Source organism: Schistocerca cancellata, chromosome 6 (assembly GCF_023864275.1).
Source record: "Schistocerca cancellata isolate TAMUIC-IGC-003103 chromosome 6, iqSchCanc2.1, whole genome shotgun sequence".
Lineage (NCBI taxonomy): Eukaryota > Metazoa > Arthropoda > Insecta > Orthoptera > Acrididae > Schistocerca > Schistocerca cancellata.
Genome location: NC_064631.1, coordinates 174,427,567 through 174,448,441, shown reverse-complemented (window position 1 = coordinate 174,448,441; position 20,875 = coordinate 174,427,567).

Genomic DNA, 20,875 nt, shown 5'->3' with positions numbered 1-20,875 from the left:
GCTTTTGTCAATTGACCAGTTGATAGTGCGGGAGGCTGAGAAAAGTATCCTAGAAATGGCAAAATGGGCCAAAATTCAAAAGAAGGCTTCCAAAGATAATCCGGAGGAAACAGAAACCCGTAACGATGGCAGCTATGGCCCTGACGAGTTTCTGCTTTGAATTTTCAGCTTTGAATGTAAGTTGAAGACATTGTATTAAAATCTTTAAATGCATTTTCCCGAAAGTATGTAATTTTTGGCTTCATGTAAATTTTTTCTGAAACAAATACATCTAAATCAATGGAACTTGGCACAGAGGTTAATTACATCACTTTAATTAAAATGTACTAGAATTATGGCAAAATTTGACAAATGTTTAGACATTTTTAAGTGCCAATTTTTTAAGTCACATACCTGTTTTAGGGTTTCTTCTGTGATAAGAATGTTACTATCATACATGTAAAATAAAATAGGGTAGGTTATGTATGATTCAGATTTGGTTCGATTTAAACAAATAATATTTTAGAAAAGTGTGAAAACGTTACTATTGTCAACAGCAGAAAATTCGCTCACGAACGGTTCCCCTTAAAAACGGTGTTCATGACGAGTAAATTATTCACTTCAGCAAGCTAACAAGTCTCCATGAAAATCTACAGAAATTCGTACCAGCTCTGTCTTCTGCCCTTTATCATGGATATACATATTAAGATAAAAAAGTCGGCGTGCCACGAAGGACATATGCAAATTGGCTACAAACTGTTATTCATAAGAGTATCCAAGAAAATGTAAAACTGTAAACTTTGACCGCCGATGGATGTATATGTGATGCCGCAATGCAATTTCACCATACGGCTGAGAAAATTAGTAAACAAGGGGCATGCCGATACCAGGGCTTGAAGTCTTTGCGAATTTAATTTCGTGTTCTTAGTTGGCGAGTAACTATGCCGCGCAGACTGGCACGTGAAGAGTATACATGCAGATGTCAGCATTTGAGAGAGAACACTTAGTTGGCAAAGAAGCAGATTGAAGTAACAAATCACTCGAAATATGAATAGGAACAATACCATTATTCGACTATGTTGGCAGGAATGGGTGAACCATGGCGAAACACAGCGCCAAGAAGGAAGCGGTCGATGTAAGAGGCTACAGAGCGCGAGGATCGAACAATCGTCAGAGAGGCACTCAGAGTCCCGGATTTTTCATTACTACCAGTCCGATGTGCAACTGGTGCTTCAGGACAAGAACCATCACTAGGCGGCTCACAGAAAGGGGCTAAGCTCAAAGCGGCCCTTGTACTGACAACCATTGACCTCTGAACACCAACAAGCCCGTTTGCAGTGGTGTCGGCACATTGTCATTGTGGTTTCTCTTTGACTGGAGTAAAACTGGCTTCAGTGATGTCACTTCGAACTGAGCCCTGATCACCAGCGAAGACGTGTCTGGTGATGCCCCGGATAGCAGCGGGATATGAACCTGATTGTCGTTCGTCATATGGCCTGCAACCAGGAATGATGGTTTGGGGTGCCACTTCATTTCATGGCGAGATTCCTTTGTTTGTCACCCTTACAGCACAGCGGAACGTCGATGGTATTCGACGCTCCTTGTTGTTCCCTTTCATAGCAAACCATGCTGGACTTACATTTCAGTAAGATAATGCCTGCCTGCACACGGCAAGAGTTTCTACTTGCCAAATCCCACTTTGGTCAGCAGGGGCGCCATATCCTTTCCCAATTGAGAACGTTTGGAGCACTATGGGCAGGACCCTCGAACCAGCTCGGTATTTTAACGACCTGATGCGCCGATTGGACAGAATTCCGCATGATATCCTAAGGAGGACGTCCACCAACTCTATCAATCAATTCTAAGCCGAACAACTGCTTGTATAAGGGCCAGAGCTGGACCAACGCGTTACTGACTTAGCTGTTTGAGAAACTCTCTCTCTTGAATAAATCTTCAAATTTTTTTGAAGAATCACTAACGTCCATTTGCAGGAGGGTTTTGGAACATATACTGTACTCGAAAATTATGAAGTACCTCGAAGAAAACGATTTATTGACACGTAGTCAGCACGGATTCAGACAATATCGTTCTTGCGAAACACAACTAGCTCTTTATACTCATGAAGTAATGAGTGCTATCGACAGAAGATGTCAAACTGATTCCATATTTTTAGATTTCCAGAAGGCTTTCGACACCGTTCCTCACAAGCGTCTTCTAACCAAACTGTGTGCCTTTGGAATATCGCCTCAGTTGTGCGACTGGATTCGTGATTTCCTGTCAGAAAGGTCACAGTTCGTAGTAATAGACGGAAAGTCATCATGTAAAACAGAAGTAATATCCGGCGTTCCCCAAGGAAGTGTTATAGGCCTTCTATTGTTCCTGATCTATATAAACGACGCAGGAGACAATCTCAGTAGCAGTCTTAGATTGTTTTCAGATGATGCTGTCATTTACCGTCTTGTAAAGTCATCAGATGACCAAAACGAATTGCAAAATGATTTAGATAAGATATCTGTATGGTCGAAAACTGGAAGTTGACCCTGAATAAAGAAAAGTGTGAAATTATTCACATGAGTACTAAAAGAAATCCAATAAATTTCGATTACACAATAAGTCACGCAAATCTGAAGGCGGTAAATTCAACTAAATATTTAGGGATTACAATTACAAATACCCTAAATTGGAACGATCACACAGATAATGTTGTGGGTAGAGCCAACCAAAGATTGCGATTCATTGGCAGAACACTTAGAAGGTGTAACAGGTCTACTAAAGAGACTGCTTACACCACGCTTGTCCTCCCTGTTCTGAAGTATTGCTGAGCGGTGTGGGTTCCGCATGAGATGCGGCGACTGACGGATGACATTGAAAAGGTACAAAGAAGGGCAGCTCGTTTTGTATTATCGCGAGGTAGGGGAGATAGTGCCACAGACATGAGACGTGAATTGGAGTGGCAATGATGAAAACAAAGGCGTTTTTCGTTGCGACGGGATCTTCTCATGAAATTTCAATCACCAGTTTTCTCCTCCGATTGAGGAAAAATTCTGTTGGCACCCACCCACATAGGGAGAAATGATCACGATAAAATAAGAGAAATCAGGGTTCGCTCAGAAAAATGTAGCAAATGCTCGGTTGTCCCGCGCGCCGTTGGAGAGAGGAAACGTAGAGAGACAGCTTGAAGGTGGTTAATTGAACCCTCTGCCAGGCACTTTATTTTGAACAGCAGAGCAATCACGTAGATGTTGATGTTATCATTTCTTTGTCTGTACATGGACATCAGCTCTACCTATTTCCATGCCATTTAGTTAGTTCCTTCCTGATGCGTCGTTTCGTTCTTTTTTTGTGTTAGTTTATATTACCTTCTCATGAAACGCATTTAATTGGTCCTCAGAAAAACACATGCACTTGCACTCTGTCTCTCTGTCTGTCTCTCTCTCTCTCTCTCTCTCTTTCGCAGCTGGCCATTAACCTTGCGACACCATAAAGGTGGCAAGCAAAAATCATTAAATTCGCATTAAGGGGATTGTCTAGTAGAAAATGGAACTTTACCCGCAATGAATCAGTTGGTCTCAAATTTTAAACATACAATTTCTCCAGATTGCTACATATAACTACAGATTTACAAGTCGATCCATCCCACAGTGTTTGAAAAATTATTTTCTTTTCTTTTGAAGGATTTTTTGAAATTTTCTTTCGTACAGAAAATATATTTTAATGTTCTTGAAAAACTGAAGAATGTATTTAATAACACAAACATTTTTGTGTATCTTTATGGCGACCCTAAAATTAATTTTACGATGTTCTGAATCTTTTTATTGAAGTAAAGCATTCACATATCAATTTTTTCTTTTCTAATTTTTTTTTAAAAATTATACTCAGGACTGTTAGCACTGATAGGAAGAGTTTTCTATAAAAGTTTCATCCAATTTAGGGAATATTTACTAAATTTCCCAAATTAGAGAGGAACACAGTCAACGTTAAACAACACAATAACTCTCCGGTCCTTGCTCTAAAATCCACCTGGGCTGTACGTTGCTTTTTCTGCCTTCTTCTGGGCTGAGCATGTATGGCCATCAATCTGGATGCATGTCGTCTCCTTATTTCAAATTATAGGCACTGTCTCACCTTTTTCTTCCTTCTTCGCTCATATCCAAATTTGCTCCTTCATGTCTTTATTGCTGACAGTGGAGTGGTCTCTGTTGTTCTTGTTGCTTCTATCAGATAGAACGCTTGACTGAACTGTGAAGCAGCTTCTGTCACAGCTGGTTCTGTTTTTATTTTGAATACAAATACATCCTTTGGGCATTTTGATCAGATTGTACTACGTAGACACTCATTTGCATTTTGAGTCTTTCCAGTAGTGCATCTGGAGAGCATTGTATCAGATGCTAGCCTATGATAAATAGGTACCATTCTGACAACAACAGATGGTCTCAGAGCAGTATGGATAGCAGTTTTATGTGATCCTGCTTGTTCTCTTTTGGCAAGGGTACGATTAAAGAAACTTCAAGAATTCTCACTTTTGGACACTTGATGTGTTGCCATTCCTCATCAGTGCTCATGCAATGGTACGGTATTGCGTAGACTGCACTCTTTATTGCCGTAGTATCTGGAGCACAGTCAGAAACGGTTCTGCTTTAATAATGAGTCAGCTTAAGAATTGCTTTTTCTTTCAAACTCCCATGTGGTTTCCCACTGATAGTCACGTTTTATACCTGACTTTCCTTCACTACATTTCTCAATCCTGTCCCAAATTCTTTCGCAATGTGATTTACACACTCTTTCTGCACAATTTCTCTGCTTCCATAGACACTGGATTGAACTAATTATATTTTTTTCTACATTTTTCTTTCAAATTCCACAAAATACTTTCACACAGTGTATATACGAATGCATATATTTAAGCAAAAACAATTTTTTTTGCAGGAATTCTAGTGTGGCCGAGCGGTTCTAGGCGCTTCAGTCCGGAACCGCGCGACTACTACGGTCGCAGGTTCGATTCCTGCCTCGGGCATGGATGTTTGTGATGTCCTTAGGTTAGTTAGGTTTAAGTCGTTCTAAGTTCTAGGGGACTGATGACCTCAGATGTTAAGTCCCATAGTGCTCCGAGCCATTTGAACCATTTGCAACAATTCAATATGTTGTTTCCAGACTATCCCCTTAAGAGTGCTATATACTTGCATATGCATATGATTTTTCATTTCAGTACAACTGCACTAAGTAAGTAGGAGTAAAGTCATCTACACCCTGTAAATACGGAAAAACTGTACAGCATGTTTCCCATTCAGAAATAGCGTTTAAATGTTGGTTGTTTGTAAGGCAGTTGTGTTACGTCTCTTTTCTAAGGAGGAGAAACTCATACCAGCACATGTTGAAATGTGACAGCTGCAATATCATGACTTACCAAGACTCCTTTGTTTGGGTTCACATGACTGTCACGCACTTGTGGAGTCGTTAGTACAAAATAATGCTCAGCATCTTTCAGTATCTCAAGATTTCACGTGACTAATATAGGTCAGGATGCACACTTTTTCGTTCAGTCTTGCTCGACTGTACAGCCTTGAGTCAAGAATCTACAGCAAGACAAATACCCACACGTGAAGTGTAATGATGTCTAAACGTCACAGAATGCCACCATGATTATCAGTGTTGTGGCGTCCATTGATATTGTAGGGAACTGAAAGTTCTTTTCTGCTCTCTGACATGAAAATACATGTAAATGACTAATTAGATTGCCCCGCATTAGGAGCCAATAATTGACATCAGTAATTAAATGAAACCAGACTCAAAAGATTATGAGATTAGTGCTTTAATATACGAATGGACGAGTTTGTTTAGATGAATAAAACATGAAATGACTGTATTTATTTCAGCAACTTACACACACACACACACACACACACACAAAGAAAAATTACAAATCTCAGGGCAGATTTGACTAGGTGTGGACGCAACTCACTCATTTCTCAGCTCAAGGATTTCTCGAAATTTTCCTCCCACTCGTGTACCCTCACAAGGGTACACGAGTGGGCCTTCGGCTCTGAAAGCCATATCGATGGTGTTTCGTTGAATGGTTTGCACGCTGACACATGTTGACGGCCAAGCAGTGAAATCTGCAGCAATTTGAGGAAGGGTTGCACTTCTGTCACGTTGAACGATTCTCTTAAATCGCCGTAGGTCCTGTACTAGCAGGATCTTTTTCCTGCCGCAGCGATGTCGGAGATCTGATGTTTTACCGGATTCCTGATATTCATGGTATACTCGTGTAATGGTCGTAAGGGAAAATCCCAGCTTCATCGCTACCTAGGAGATGCTGTGCCCATGGCTCGTGCGCCAACTATAGCACCACGTTCAAGGTATTTGAACCATTTGAAATGTAAAAATAAATGTTGTCTCTTTCAGTTGTTGTTTTTGTGTACACCCGTATGAAAACAGAAAAATGTGCAAAGGCTAAACTCACGGTAAGAGAACTGACCTGCAAGATTCTCCCTGCCGGGCACGTCGCCACCCAGTAAAATGCTACATAATCAAGGGAACGTGAAAACAAGGTACCAACAGAATTTGTATAAGCATGGGAATGCATCAGGTAAAATGATCGTGTTGTGTCATATTATTATGTACGCTCATACGGTATGTAAATCAGAATAAGCATATATAAAAGCTGGAAATATAAATACGCACATCTGTAAAAAAAATTGGCAATTAGCATCGTTCCTGAAAAATAGCAAGAAATTTATATAAAGCTAAATGAATAGCAGTAGTGTAATGTCTTCAGAATGCAAGACGTCGAATTGAAGTAATAATTTATGTCGACAAGATTGGTGCATGTATGTAGTGTAAATAAAGTAGCTGGTTGCATAGAAATTTCGTAGAATAAATGCCATAAAATTTTATTTTCAAACTCTTGCTGCTGAAATAAGCGTGCGTATAATTTCGTTCATGATAGCAGTCGTATTCTTGGCACTAAAACTTACCTTATTGGTATTTCAGTAATTTCTCATCATTGCTATACGATGGAAATGGAAGTTAAGTGCATATCATTCAGGTGTTGCTTAGCGACAAAAGACGTAAAAAACTGGACAAATTCGGTGTATCGGTGTCAAAATCGTGTGTGACGTTGCAGTTCGGGAAAGCAAAATCGTATAAAAAATAATTTATGTGATGGCAGAATCTGCTAAGTTGTATTTACATAGCGCAGTGTAAGTGATCCAGTTCTATGTTTGGCTTGGCATAATATTTTTGAGATGAATGTAAATGTTCTTAGTTTTGGAAATCGACGTTTTCCAATAAATTTGCTTGACAGTTTGGCGCTGGTGATATTCAGCTCTGGTTATTTTATTGTGGACTGATTCGTTGTTGATGACTTTGCGATTAATTTCGTAGGATCTGTACACTGCTGTTAAATCACCTTGGCTTTGCGAGTAAAAGGAAGTAACTTTGACGTCAGTGGGCTTGATATATGCGGAACAGAGTTTAGTTTTTTTCGGCGTAGCGCTACATTGCTTTGAAGTAAGCTGTGCGGCCCGATGGTATTGTTGGTTGACCGCCCCGCTGCTGTTTTGAAGGACGGCATGGCATTTACTGTTGCAGATATCACCCTCAGTCTGACCATGGCCTCTCTACTTCCAATAGGCTGTACTACAGATTGAACTTCACCTTGAATAATTTTGTGACATTGGAGGAATCTCAGTGTTATCATAGCTGTTTTCAGTTTGTATAGGATAACTGTGCGGGGTCGGTGTATCGGAATCTGTGTGTTTGTGTTCATTAAATAAACGGTGAATTGAATATAAAATATTCTCTTCTTCTTGCGTAGCCTGTTGCGAAAATAATTTGGAGCTGTTTTTGGCATTATACTGCCGGCTGCCTCGTTAGATAGAACTGATTGATCATAGACAATAAAATCCTGTTCACACAAAATGACATCTACATATCTACTGGTCTTTTGAATATGCTTCCTAGTACGTTGCTTTCGTGGTTTAGGCCTTTCTGTAAAGGTGCTAAAAGTATTACTCTGAGCGGTTTCAAAAAATTTTATCTGAAATATCAGAATTGTTGCTTGACGGTGTAAGGTCAACTGTGCCAGAAGATAATTTTTCTTATGAAAGCTGCTGTCAATTGTAGTTCTCTAACGTAATCAGAGTGAATATGCTGTTAGTTGTGATTAAAAGCAGGCTGTTGAAATAAATTCGAAATTTTGTGACCATCATTCTTACAGGCTGTGATATCAGACTGGGTTGGTTTATCGTCGATAATAAAACACAGTTTGCTCAAAATAACATCCGCAAATGTGCTGGATTTCTTAATGAAACTTCCACGAAGTTGCTGTGTTTTATTTTCTGTAGTAATGGACATCGTCTTCTTGTAGCTGTTCAATTTGGGTTCTGACTGTAGTTTGTCACGATTATACACTACTGGCCATTAAAATTGCTACACCACGCAGATGACGTGCTACAGACGCGAAATTTAAGCAACAGGAAGAAGATGCTGTGATATACAAATGATTAGCTTTTCAGAGCATTCACACAAGGCTGGCGCCGGTGGCGACACCTACAACGTGCTGACATGAGGAAAGTTTCCAGCCGATTTCTCATACACAAACAGCAGTTGACCGGCGTTGCCTGGTGAAACGTTGTTGTGATGCCTCGTGTGAGGAGGAGAAATGCGTACCATCACGTTTCCGACTTTGATAAAGGTCGGATTGCAGCCTATCGCAATTGCTGTTTATCGTATCGCGACATTGCTGCTCGCGTTGGTCGAGATCCAATGACTGTTAGCAGAATATGGAATCGATGGGTTCTGGAGGGTAATACGGTATCCGCTGCTGGATCCCAACGGCCTCGTATCACTAACAGTCCAGATGACAGGCATCTTATCCGCATGGCTGTAACGGATCGTGCAGCCACGTCTCGATCCCTGAGTCAACACATGGGGACGTTTGCAAGACAACAGCCATTTGCACGAACAGTTCGACGACGTTTGCAGCAGCATGGACTATCAGCTCGGAGACCATGGCTGCGGTTACCCTTGACACTACATTACAGACAGGAGCGCGTGCGATGGTGTACTCAACGACGAACCTGGGTGCACGAATGGCAAAATGTCATTTTTTCGGATGAATCCAGGTTCTGTTTACAGCATCACGATGGTCGCATCCGTGTTTGGCGACATCGCGGTGAACGCAAATTGGAAGCGTGTATTCGTCATCGCCATACTGGCGTCTCACCCGGCGTGATGGTATGGGGTGCCATTGGTTACACGTCTCGCACCTCTTCTTCGCATTGACGGCACTTTGAACAGTGGACGTTACGTTTCAGATGTGTTACGACCCGTGGCTCTACCGTTCATTCGAACTCCTGCGAAAACCTACATTTCAGCAGGATAATGCACGACCGCATGTTGCAGGTCCTGTACGGGCCTTCCTGCATACAGAAAATGTTCGACTGCTGCCCTTGCCAGCACATTCTCCAGATCTCTCACCAACTGAAAACTTCTGGTCAATGGTGGCCGAGCAACTGGCTCGTCACAATACGCCAGCCACTACTCTTGATGTACTGTGGTATCGTGTTGAAACTGCATGGGAGACTGTACCTGTACACGCCATCCAAGCTCTGTTTGACTCAATGCCCAACAAGGCCGTTATTACGGCCAGAGGTGGTTGTTCAGGGTACTAATTTCGCAGGATCTATGCGCCCAAATTGCGTGAAAATGTAATCACATTCAGTTCTAGTATAATATATTTGTCCAATGAATACCCGTTTATCATCTGCATTTCTTCTTGGTGTAGCAATTTTAGTGGCTAGTAGTGTACGTATCTGGTTTGAAAGAGATAACCGGAATGGTGACGTATTGCGTGGTTTCACAGGAATCCGTATCAATAGTAGATCGAACCAAAAATTTTGCTCATCCCTACTAAATCTTACTCCTCCTGATAGGTCAGGGGTGCACTACACAAAGGAATCAGCTTCTCGGGTAGCTGAGTATTTGTTGAGTGCACATGAGCGGTTTTTAGACCAGGCGGTAGTTTGAAGTGCTCTGATGAGCACTCGCCAGTCGATTCACAGCATGGGAAGTCAAACGGCGTCCAGAACAGAGACTGTCACAATTTTATCAGTAAACTGTCGAAGTATTCGTAATAAACTTCCTGAATTTACTGCCGTGCAGGAAAATTCCCGCTCTCAAATTATTCTTCGGACTGAAGAGTTGGCTGAAACCCGAAGTGGAAAGCTATGAGATATTTAGCGAGTTGTGGAACATATATCGGATAGACAGATTAGAGGCCTTAGGAGAGAGAGATGTCATTGCAGGTGACAAAAAAAAGTCTCGATTGAGGTCGAAGTAGAGTGACAGTGAAGTCCTCTGGTCGCGTATAACAGGTGTAGGTGAAACTAAGTTAGTTGCTGAATGTTTTTACCGGCCACCCGATTCCACTGTGGCAATTCTAGAGTCATTCAAAGAAAGTCTACGGTCAATAGCTCGTAAATACTCAGACCATGCAGTTCTAGTTGGATGCGACTTTAACCTGCCGAGTATTGACTGGAATATGGACTCATTGTGTGGGGTACAAAATGGCTCTGAGCACTATGGGACTTAACTGCTGTGGTCATCAGTCCCCTAGAACTTAGAACTACTTAAACCTAGCTAACCTAAGGATATCATACACATCCATGCCCGAAACAGGATTCGACCCTGCGACCGTAGCTGGCGCGCGGTTCCAGACTGTAGCGTCTGGGACCGTTCGGCCACTCCGGCCGGCTGTGTGGGGTACAGACAGACAGTGATGCGAAATACTTTTGAACACGTTTCCTAAAAATTGTCTTGAACAGCTAGCTCGGCAGTCCACACGCAATGGAGATATCTTAGACCGTTTAGCTACAAATAGTCTGGACCTTGTCGACAATGAAACGGCGATTAGCGATCACGATGTCATTATAGCAACTATGATTACAAAAGTTAATAAATCAGTCAAGAAGGCTAGCAGAGTGTTTCTGCTAGATGCAGAAGATAAGCAGTTATTAACATCTTACTAAGACAGTGAACTGGTATCACCTAGTGCTAGTAAGATGGATGTAGAGGAATTCTGGGCAAAGTTTAAGCGGATTGTAAAGCGCGTTCAGGAAAATTATGAGCCCAGTAAGTGGATAAAGGATGGAAAAGACCCAGTATGGTCCAATGTTAAGGAAATTCGTAAGATGCTGAGGAAGCGGAGGCTGTTGCACTCTAGGTTCAAAATGGGACGCACAAAGGATGACAAGCGAAGATTAGTAGAGATTCGTGCGTGTGTGAAAAGATCTATGCGCGAAGCATACAACAACTAGCACCGTCACACTTTAGCTAAAGATCTGGCAGAGAATCCAAGAAAATTCTGGTCGTATGTAAAATCGCTAAGCGCTTCCCCTCAGTCCCTTGTTAGACGAGTCTGGTGTGGCAGCTGGAGATAGCAAAAAGAAAGCCGAAGTTTTAAATTTTAACGTTCAAGTAATGGTTCATGAAGGAGAACCGTAGAAGCATAATGTCATTCGACCATCAGACAGACTCCCGCATGGACGACATAGAAATAAGCATATCTGGCGTAGAGAAGCAACTTAAAAATTTGAAAACAAATAAACCACCAGGTCCGGATGGGATATCAGTTCGATTTTACAAAGAGTGCTGTACAGCATTGGCCCCTTACCTAGCTTGCATTTATCAGAATCTCTCGCCTAGCACAAAGTGCCAAACGACTGGAAAGAAGCGCAGATGACTCCAGTGTATAAGAAAGGTAAAAGAACGGACCCGCAAAATTACTGACCAATATCTCTAAGTTCTGTTTTCTGCAGAATCCTTGAACAAATTCTCCGTAAGAATATAATAAACTTTATTAGGGCTAAGAAGCTTATGTCCACGAACCAGCATGGTTTTAGAAAGCATCGTCCGTGCGAATTCCAGCTTGCCCTTTTCTCACATGATATATTGTGAACTATGGATGAAGGGCAACAGCCAGATCCCATATTTCTAGATTTACGAATGCATTTGTCACATTGCTCCATTGCAGACTGTTATCGAAGGTACGAGCATGTGGAATAACTTCACAGATATATGAGTAGCTCGATTGGTTGTGGAACATGCTTTCTCTCGATTTCAACTTGTTGCAAAAAACGGTTGACAGCATATGGAACATGATTGGCGCCCGTCACACGGAAATTAATAATCCGATTTGATTTTGACTGATGCTTTTTATGCGGTTTTTGGCCTCAGGACAATTAACAACCGATGTGATTGATGCTTTTTATGTTTTTGGCCTCAGGACAATTAAAACGCAGTGTGATTGATGCTTTTTATGCGGTTTGGCCTCAGGACAATTAAAAAACCGATTTTTCCCATCCGATGTGATATGACCTTGCCGTTGTGGATGGACTTACGTAACTAACAGTATCACACCTGTACAGCCATGTACACTGGGTAGTACAGTTTGTTTAACGTCAAACGTATATCTTAGACACTGTTGTATGATTCAGTTGTCATTTGTAGTCGACCACTATTAAATTATGATGCTTACAGCGCCATCTATTGCTACATTTTGTAACTATTTACTTTTCTTCTGCCGTACGTTTCCCCCTTCTCCGTCAATAATCCGTTGCAATTTGACGTCATTCTGAGCAGTGGTGTTATTTCTACAGCGATTTGAAAGTTTAAATTTATAATTAAAGCTATAAACTTTATAATTAAAATTATAATTAATCACCCTGCACTTAAGGCAAAGTTTTGGGAGCTCCAAGTAAGGCTGCAATTACTTTACCTAGGTGGGTATTGGAAAACTTTTGCCTCAACTAGCTCTGGGTCGGTACGAATTCCATCGTGCAGTACATTTCTCTAAATTCAACGTTAACTGTGCTGTAGGCAGACACTTCGCACAAGTACTCCAAATGTTATTGAATATCCTATGAATGCACACTATGTCATACAGGTACGCCATACAATGCTCTGGTTGTAATTCGCACAACACACTATCCAACAAGTGCTGAAAGGTTGCCGGTGCGTTTTTAAGTCCAAAAGGCATGCAACTAATCAGAAAGTGTCCAGTTGGTGTTGTGAGTGCAGTTTGTGGTCGGTCCTCTGGTGATAAACACTACGCAAATCCAGTGTTGTGGAGTTCCAACACTGACCCAAGTTGTCCAATGTCTCTGTTATATTAGGCACAGGATACATATCCAGCATGGTTTTCTGGTTGATGAACCGGTAATCACAACAGAAACGATATTCGTTGCCACCATCTGATGATTTTTTTGCTTAAAATTGCAATGGGAGCATATCAGGGACTACAACTAGGTTCTATGTTGCCATCTCTAAGTTGTTGATCTATAAACTCTTCCATGATCGGCTGCAAACGCCTTGGACGCGATACGGTCGTTTGTAGATGGGTGCTTCATTGCCAGGAGGGGTGATGGACCTGACGGATTACATAATTTCATGCACTCACTGAACAGTTTTTCCACTAATGCTCTACACTGGGCTTCAAGATGTGCTACCTTACTCCTCTTTAGCACTGACCAGTCGGCAGACCCTACCAGCATTGTGTAATTTGCCATAAAATCACAATCTAGCTCATCCTCATCTAACACTCATAAATTTGCAATCAGGGTCTTCTACGACAACGTTACTTCCTTGGGACCAAAATTACCAATACTGAGAGGCACCAACTACCCTTGTGTCGTCTAACTTCCGAACATAGGACTCACTTTGTCGTATAAAACAACTAACTGTAACTAGATCTTCGTTATCAACCAAAGGTTCAACGACACACAGCAAGTTCACTGGTGGGTCAGTACCAACATCGGTCTAGACTACCTTTCCTGTACCTTTCAGTATGCGATCCCACGAATTGACGTTAAGGGACCTTGTACTCAGTTTAATTGGTTTTCGCTAGCCATAGGACGGACCTTGCGACAGTGAAGGTATTCCGGCTGCCGAGCCTAGCTGAAACAAAGTTCCATCCAGTTCTAGCATATGCCGTTCTATGTCACTTGTAACGTGATGTGCAAACCAGGAAATCGAGTCCAAGAGTAACGTTGTGCCTACTGCTTACCACGGGAAGAACTTCTGAATCCACTTGGAAATTAACCTCCTCCACTCGGAACTTCAACACTTCAGCACCGAGTGAATTTACATGTCTAACGTCCAGTGTGGTGCACTTAAATGTTGTAAGACGTCATGGTCTTCTGAACTTCATTGCTTACATATTCTGCCCTCACAATCATATTCCGCACATCAAGACGCTTCATTCGAACCCAAGCTCGATAAGATAAAGTCAGTGTTGTATGAATTCATGTAAACGATATGTAAATACACTCCTGGAAATTGAAATAAGAACACCGTGAATTCATTGTCCCAGGAAGGGGAAACTTTATTGACACATTCCTGGGGTCAGATACATCACATGATCACACTGACAGAACCACAGGCACATAGACACGGGCAACAGAGCATGCACAATGTCGGCACTAGTACAGTGTATATCCACCTTTCGCAGCAATGCAGGCTGCTATTCTCCCATGGAGACGATCGTAGAGATGCTGGATGTAGTCCTGTGGAACGGCTTGCCATGCCATTTCCACCTGGCGCCTCAGTTGGACCAGCGTTCGTGCTGGACGTGCAGACCGCGTGAGACGACGCTTCATCCAGTCCCAAACATGCTCAATGGGGGACAGATCCGGAGATCTTGCTGGCCAGGGTAGTTGACTTACACCTTCTAGAGCACGTTGGGTGGCACGGGATACATGCGGACGTGCATTGTCCTGTTGGAACAGCAAGTTTCCTTGCCGGTCTAGGAATGGTAGAACGATGGGTTCGATGACGGTTTGGATGTACCGTGCACTATTCAGTGTCCCCTCGACGATCACCAGTGGTGTACGGCCAGTGTAGGAGATCGCTCCCCACACCATGATGCCGGGTGTTGGCCCTGTGTGCCTCGGTCGTATGCAGTCCTGATTGTGGCGCTCACCTGCACGGCGCCAAACACGCATACGACCATCATTGGCACCAAGGCAGAAGCGACTCTCATCGCTGAAGACGACACGTCTCCATTCGTCCCTCCATTCACGCCTGTCGCGACACCACTGGAGGCGGGCTGCACGATGTTGGGGCGTGAGCGGAAGACGGCCTAACGGTGTGCGGGACCGTAGCCCAGCTTCATGGAGACGGTTGCGAATGGTCCTCGCCGATACCCCAGGAGCAACAGTGTCCCTAATTTGCTGGGAAGTGGCGGTGCGGCCCCCTACGGCACTGCGCAGGATCCTACGGTCTTGGCGTGCATCCGTGCGTCGCTGCGGTCCGGTCCCAGGTCGACGGGCACGTGCACCTTCCGCCGACCACTGGCGACAACATCGATGTACTGTGGAGACCTCACGCCCCACGTGTTGAGCAATTCGGCGGTACGTCCACCCGGCCTCCCGCATGCCCACTATACGCCCTCGCTCAAAGTCCGTCAACTGCACATACGGTTCACGTCCACGCTGTCGCGGCATGCTACCAGTGTTAAAGACTGCGATGGAGCTCCGTATGCCACGGCAAACTGGCTGACACTGACGGCGGCGGTGCACAAATGCTGCGCAGCTAGCGCCATTCGACGGCCAACACCGCGGTTCCTGGTGTGATGATGATGATGTTTGGTTTGTGGGGCGCTCAACTGCGTGGTTATCAGCGCCCGTACAATTGTAAGTAGGCTGTTTAGGCTTTCTTTATGTAAGTTTGCTGTTTATGTTTTTTATTGGCAACGTTACATAGCACTCTGTATGAAAATCACTGGCTGTGCTGTGTGCAGTATGTGGCTAGTTTGCATTGTTGTCTGCCATTATTGTCATGAACTGCTATAGCTGGATGCGAACAGCGCGTAGCGCTGGGCAGTTGGAGGTGAGCCGCCAGCAGTGGTGGACGTGGGGAGAGAGATGGCGGAGTTTTGATAATCTGTAAGACTGAATGTCAATTATGAATATTAAGGTAAATACATTGTTTGTTCTCTATTAATATCTTTCATTTGCTAACTATCCCTATCAGTAGTTAGTACCTTCAGCAGTAGGTCTACTCTGTGATGACCTATCTACCAATCTTCTTCAAAACGTCGAATGACTCTGCTGTGGGTTTGCTCTGTTGTGGCCCATTACCTGTCTGCATGTCAAGAGTCAGCACTGTCTTTCCGTTGGAAGGACCACACTACTTCTTCAAGACTGCATGGAAATCCACTACTTCTGTGTGCAATTTTTTTTACTAATGAGACTTTGTGAACAAACACCTGTAATTACTATTATGATGAACAATCTGGACTGTCTTTATGGACTGTGAGAAAATTTTAGCTTTTGACCAACATTGTATCAATAAGTGTGTGCATTGGATATCTTTGTTAGTGTAATTATGAAAAATTTTATCAAATCATTATTGGACACCGGCCAAAAACATTTTGTAAAATTTTTTGTGGGGAGCATGGGGGCTATGTAAGTAGGCTGTTTAGGCTTTCTTTATGTAAGTTTGCTGTTTATGTTTTTTATTGGCAACGTTACATAGCACTCTGTATGAAAATCACTGGCTGTGCTGTGTGCAGTATGTGGCTAGTTTGCATTGTTGTCTGCCATTATTGTCATGAACTGCTATAGCTGGATGCGAACAGCGCGTAGCGCTGGGCAGTTGGAGGTGAGCCGCCAGCAGTGGTGGACGTGGGGAGAGAGATGGCGGAGTTTTGATAATCTGTAAGACTGAATGTCAATTATGAATATTAAGGTAAATACATTGTTTGTTCTCTATTAATATCTTTCATTTGCTAACTATCCCTATCAGTAGTTAGTACCTTCAGTAGTTTGAATCTTTTATTTAGCTGGCAGTAGTGGCGCTCGCTGTTTTGCAGTAGCTTGAGTAGCGAAGATTTTTGTGAGGTAAGTGATTTGTAAAAGGTATAGGTTAAAGTTAGTCAGGGCCATTGTTTTGTAGGGGTTATTGAAAGTCAGATTGCGTTGCGCTAAATAATATTGTGTGTCAGGTTAAGCACAGGCTTGTATAATTGTTCTAAGGGGACGTTTCACATGTATAATTTGTTTTAAGGGGACGTTTCACAATTATCCTATTTTTTCTCAGTCCAATTTCGCCACTTTCCTGGATGATGATGAAATGATGAGGACAACACAAACACCCAGTCATCTCGAGGCAGGTGAAAATCCCTGACCCCGCCGGGAATCGAACCCGGGACCCCGTGCTCGGGAAGCGAGAACGCTACCGCGAGACCACGAGCGGCGGACATAGGGTTCCTGGTGTGTCCGCTGTGCCGTGCGTGTGATCATTGCTTGTATAGCCCTCTCGCAGTGTCCGGAGCAAGTATGGTGGGTCTGACACACCGGTGTCAATGTGTTCTTTTTTCCATTTCCAGGAGTGTAACAACTAAGCGCACTGTGGTTGAAATACTCAAGGCTGGCATACACACATACATCCAGACACGACGGTCACAGGAGCCTTTAGTTCGAGAGAGGCAGACCACATGCCAGGGGACCAGTCCCTTAAGAGGACGACCCAGCCTATCTATGTCGGCCGGTGACCGCCCATAGAACAGGCAGCTTTCGCCCGAGTGAAAGGACGACTCCGTGTTCGGCTTAAAAGCAAATTCCACTACATTGTGTGGGAGCGCCCAGCCTACGCATTCTTTACAATATAACACGCAGTTTCGGAGATTTTCACAGGGAGACAGCAAACGCCAAACGCCAATGCTACAGATTTCCGGATTGGTCGCCTTAAACGAAACGTCATTCTCCCGGTTTAGAAGAGCAATGTTGATTGGCAGACGATATTTCTGACGCCTTGAGCTGAAGGAGTAATGGAAGAGACTGAAAGATATACCCCGTTCCGTTGTCGCTCTTGGAGCGAGAACACGTAACGAGAGAGTGCGCGCTCGTACGTGTACTCAAAGAGCGAGGAACAAGTCTCTCACTGGGAGAGCGAATCGAAGTGCGACTCTATATTGAGTCCTTGTGATTAAGCATTGTTCACTGTGTTGGCCAACACACTTATTGTGCGGTGTGAACGGACAGAGTTATAGTTAAACGCCTGCGAGCGAATTTTTGAGTGGCATCGCGGTGGGCTGGTTTTCTGACCGGTGTTCCACGCCAATAGTTAGACTAGGGGCGAATAAGAGTCCTTGACTTCATCAAGGCGCAGGGAGAGTTTGATTGTCGAAGGTCAATCCAGATAGAACGAGAATTATCTTATTTGTCAGCAGCGATCGGCGCAGACAGCAGTCATTGCAGCTTATGGTGTTGCGCGCTACAGTTCTTGCGAGCCCCATATTTCCTCCACAACAGTACACTTCACTGCATTTCACATGCGACAGCCTCGACCGCATCTAGCAACATTCTAACGGATAATTATTCAAGTTGAGTAGGTGCGGCTCAGCCATTCTGCCAAGTCAATAACAATCTTAAACTTCGTACAGAAATTTCATTAGCGAACCCTATCCTTGAGAGGTAACTTCACATTCCAAAAAGAACCAGGAAATAACGTGTTCAGTTCATAACTAAAAGTGCCATTGTGATTTCTCAGAATTTTTGCAAAATAAATAATAATTTTCGTTAGTTTCATGTTTTTCTTACACTAACTAGCACTACTCCAGTACCCAAGTATCCCACTAGTTACGTAAGAAATTTTGTGAATTTTTGTGTCATTTCCTTACAGCGGACGACTCCAGAAGATATTTATTGCTGAAAGTTTTTCAGGCATTTCTCTTTAGAACGTTAGGAGCGTCTGTCTGACTTGTGTAGTAGTGTGGGGGTGGAAATTGTATCTTGCAGGAGCCACAGGGTAAAGGGTACATCTCAGATTAATCCGTTGTGCAGAATGACAGAGTAGCAGATCAATCCCACGCTCACAACGTATTTGCCCCAAATACTTGCTTACTTCAATTTATGCCTGATAACTAGTATCCAACAACATTTTACATATTTTATCCCCCACATAGCCGGTCAGAAAAAGTCTGCCACTGCTTTCTTACATGCGCTAACTCTTACTAGGAGTATGGCACAGTGGACACTACGCCCGTTGCGCCGTTTAATTGCTGCTCGTAACACCTACCATGCGACTGAAACTTTCTTTGTTGCTGATTTCTGCAACAACGATCCGAGTGACTAAACTTGTTACAATACCTACAACGTTGCTGTCTGCAATCTCTTTGTACATGATTCTTTCGTCCACACCAAAAACAGTTTATGTCCATCCTAAACACAGTCCATTATTCATGTGACGTAGCCAATGACTCAATTTTCTCTAGCGATATTGCACTATCCATTGCTTTACTCAAATACTTTGGAAATTCCAAACGAACCGGTTAGCCGAGCGGTCTAAGGCGCTGCAGTCATGGACTGTGCGGCTGGTCCCGGCGGAGGTTCGAGTCCTCCCTCGGGCATGGGCGTGTGTGTTTCTCCTTAGGATTATTTAGGTTAAGTAGTGTGTAAGCTTAGGGACTGATAACCCAGTAAGTCCCATAAGATTTCACACACATTCCAAACGAACCTTTCTCGACATTTCCGATTGTAGCCCCTCAAAAATGCGTCAAGCGCCCTCTGCTCCGCTTCCCACAAAATTACCGAGTTGACCCCATCATCACCCGTGAGCTCATAGGTACCTACACTGATTTTAGAAATGCGGTCGACAAAACTCTCAGTCGATTCATCCTGCTTATGAAAACTCCTAGTTAAGTTGTTCCCGACAATATCTTGCCGTGTTCTTCTTCCGATATCTTTCTATTAACCATTCCTGAAAATTCTCGAATGTTTTAGCCTCCCTCAGATTCTCATTACACACAACATGTACTCTAGCATCTCCAGTTAACTGAAGTCTAGCAACACATAATACTTGCTCTTTACTCCACGAGCTCCATCCTACACGATACCTCAGCAGTCTTTCCGACACCAATGTAAACAGGCACGGGACTCCACTGCCCGGATTCGAACGTGGGTTCCCTGCTGGGCATGAGGAAGAGGATAGTGTGGGTACGGCAGAACAATAATATTTACTGATGAGCTGCAGTACATTGGCTGTTGGCTCTCTGGACGAGGTTTGCTTTCTTCTCGTAATATTGTCGGCGGGGACGAAGATGGCCGGCAGGTGCTGACACATGCGCCTGCGGCTGCGCTTGCAGCTGCACTAGCGTGACTGGAATCTGCTACCTGTCTCAGCGACAATCTCTGGCGGCACTGGCCATTTGGCGTCGGCGGGCCACGGTCCCCGGCTCCGACCCCTGTCATGGTGTTTGTGGACAATGGGGACAGTGCGTTGCCACAATGCACCCCAGTTGATGACTTCGATTACAGGCGCCTGCCTGCTAACAGCGTCCGACGATAGTGATGTTGATGTTTGCAGCGGCGGCATCACTCTGGCGCCTCCTAGACGGTGACGCTTACGATGACTATGTTGACAGTGACGACTCTGAACTGGTGGCGACGCTGAGTTACACGGGCTCTGCGTCACTCCAACGCCTCACAACGATCGATGATGAAGATCTGGCTGTCAGTCCTTAAATACAGCCTTCTGCCGCTGATGTTTGCTGTGTTTCCACCCCATTGGGTCGGTGCAATATTCTGGTGTTGATCGGCTGGCGTAACTGACCCGAATACTGCCCTCGATGTTGACACCGTGGCGTGCGGCGAGCTGCTTTTTGTCATATCCTCCACTGGTCGGTGACACAGTGTTTTCCTCGTTGTTGCTTAACTTGGCGCTCCACCAACCCACTTGTGCCATACCACTGAGCAGCACAACAGAATGTAACAGACATATGACTAATGGTTTCCAATATTCCTTCACATTTTTAACTACCTTATTGTAAAACTCCTACCTTTAACTAACTTAATCGCATTAATAATTATACCCTCTACAATATCATCTAAGCTTG